Source organism: Cryptomeria japonica, chromosome 1 (assembly GCF_030272615.1).
Source record: "Cryptomeria japonica chromosome 1, Sugi_1.0, whole genome shotgun sequence".
Lineage (NCBI taxonomy): Eukaryota > Viridiplantae > Streptophyta > Pinopsida > Cupressales > Cupressaceae > Cryptomeria > Cryptomeria japonica.
In genome coordinates this window covers 292,886,225-292,889,221 of record NC_081405.1, presented here as the reverse complement: position 1 = coordinate 292,889,221, position 2,997 = coordinate 292,886,225, and the positions used below count along the sequence as shown (strand labels likewise).

The 2,997-nt window shown below is 32.4% G+C and overlaps 1 pseudogene; it reads right to left on the bottom strand.

Annotated features, from left to right (window-relative positions):
- Window positions 1-361: 361 nt before the first annotated feature.
- LOC131077622 (soluble inorganic pyrophosphatase-like) lies at window positions 362-2,705 on the bottom strand (annotated as a pseudogene).
- Window positions 2,706-2,997: the final 292 nt, after the last annotated feature.

Sequence of the window (2,997 nt, the reverse complement as noted above, 5' to 3'; positions counted from 1 at the left end):
TATCCAAATATATGTAACATTCTTTTAGCCTTTACTGGCAAGGCACCGTTCAACGAAGCAAGTACATTATATTGCATTAATTTCACCTTTGTAACATAAAAAATATTGTACTCAGTCAATACAAAATCAAATAAATAGACTGCATGCCCCCATAAGCTAAGTCCTTCTCAGAAGATAAAAGGAACCTATCAGACATGTCAAAAACATTACAATGTATAGGTAATACTATGTATTACCATACTCAGGCTGGAAAAATATCTATTTTGTATTTAATCATTATATTTTTAATTGGATTAGTACTTAACTTGAATTCGATATTAACTTTACTTGAATTTCTTCAGAATGGAAGTTCAAGTACACCTCATCTTAGTAGACTCTCCACAATGTATGTTGCATACAGGTCCCTGTAAAATCACAAGTCAAACCTCAGGAACTTAGTCTTATCAAGCTAAAAAGTATCAATTATATATATACCATATTCATAACCACTAAAACTTAAAGCATTGAGCTCATTTATATTGAGTGTTATAACTTCAATAGCAGTTGATGCAGGAAGGAATGCATCCACAACAACTTCTTTGTTTTCATTTTTCTTGTCTATATGTTGTCAAGAAAAACTCAAGATAGAAGGTGTCGAAAAATAGATAGCTTTGATCAAGGCTTATAGCTTACAAAAATTTAACTATTAATGGTATTATTATAGAAAAAGAATGCATTTAGTATAGTAGCATTCTTGTTAAGCAAAGGATACAATCTTCAAAGAAGCACTACATCTCTTGTAAACGATGAGGGGCAAGATCTGATATGTCCTTGTAATGACGAAACTCGAGATCATCAACACAAAAAAAAATTATCTTGTCATCCTTTTCTCCCTGTTCATGGTATTCAGGTTATAGTATATAAACAATTTTAGTTAGGCCAGCCTGTGAGAAACTTGACATACTAAAAGTACCCAAGGATTATTTCCACTATACCAAATTATAGATACACGCCTAACCAATCATAGGCATCAGACCGATTGCTCCAGCATGGAGAAAACATCCTGGCAAAACAGGTTCCTATTGATTTTCACAAAATGTAAATTTTTTAATCATAGATATCTAAAAGTCGACACTTGTATTTCAATAACACAATGCATATGAATATTTGTGGGAATGGATAAAATCAACCTAAAAGCAATTGAGAAACATCAAATGATCTACATACTAAAGGTCTCAAGCAATACATGAGAGAGAGGCAAAAATGAGTGATACGTATTACTAATGGAAGTTGTGTTACCTGCATGAGTACCAATACATCCAATGGATCATTATCCACACACAGTGTTCATGGAATGAACCCATAATTATGAGGATAAACAACTAATGAGTACAAAATCTGATCAACCTACATATAAATTAGTAACCCCAAGATGGAATAGAGTATACACATAGAAATAATGTAAAGAAAGGAGCAACTAGAAGAACCTAACTTTTCAACTCATAAAGCAAACAAGCTTACCTTGATCAAAGCAATCTTTTTGTCCAGTTCATACTTCACTTTACTTCCCTTACTAATTTACACAACCTAGAGTATCAAAGAAAACATTTTAGTCTCCTAAATATCAAAGAACATAAAATATTTAGCCAGTGATCAAACATCAACCTTTCAATATCAATTTCTTAATGAATATTTACAATGAAAGTTTGGTGCTAAAGTTCAATTGTTTAATTAAATCCTAGGAAATATTTTATAGGTCAAGAAGTATGCAAATAACTGCGGCTACCACTAGGATCAAGTAACAACTTAAACATTGAATGATGGGAAGGTTATCCAGCCACAAACAACATGTTTGTGGAGCATATTTTCAAGTAGATTTTTTTAGATAATCATTTATTCAATAATAACATCTGCCAAAGAATTTTAACCAGAGCAAGGCATACAACCCCAAAGAGTAAAGAAAGAAAGAATGAAGTTACACAATGCAATATGTACCTACACAATTAAAAACTGCGGGATCTCCAGGCCTTGCATCCAGATGTTCAACATAAAGGGGTTAAAATAATGTATCCAAATATAAAAACAAAGCAAAACTATAAATTACCAATAATTCATGTCTTATAGGTACATGAGAAACAACATTAAAATGCACTTCCATCCTGGTCTGAAAAGAATACGTTAAGATACCACAAGACAAATAACACCCATAGTTTTTTTAAACCAAACAATTATTGGAAATCAGGGGATAACAGAAGAGAGTTAGATTCTAGGAATGCCATATAGATTTGCAATAAAAGTTGTTTATTGGCAACTAAAGTATTTACAATTAGAAGATAAAGGTACACATGTAGTGTAAATACTCCTAGCCTTCAACTTATTCATACATATGAATTGTAGCAAGCAAACATTGAGTTATCATTAGCATACACAACTGTGACATTATCCACACCATCCAACATTACCCTATAATTGAATGCTACTAAAATAAGACTGTATATGTAAACATCTTAATGTGCAAGTATCTCAGCTAGAGTATTAATTAGATGTTCATATAAACAGAAATGAGCAAAAAGCAGATGGACCTTACCAATCTCAAGATCATGCCAAGGATGTGCAACAATAGACCTTCGAGACATGGATGAAATAATTCTTTCATTCAAAGGTGGATGAGGAGGGTTCGAATCCTTAGTTTCGTTGCCTACAACATTGGTACTGGGGGTAATCATGGTTGACTCTTGTGACATGAGCTTCTTTGTTTCACCTATTTTGGCTTTGAAGAAAGATGCTTACGCAGATTCCCTGTTCAACTAGTGGAAAGGGAAACAAGTAAACCCAAGCCTCTGATTACACTTTTGATTAACAATAATCAACCAATGATTGAGCTTAAATTTAAACAAATCCTGCATGGACTAATAGTATTTCATATATGTCATTACCTGTTGATTAATACAAGAAGCATATTCTAAGTATTTACTTTCAATAAACAGTGAGTAATAAGGAAAATGATGTAACTAATTG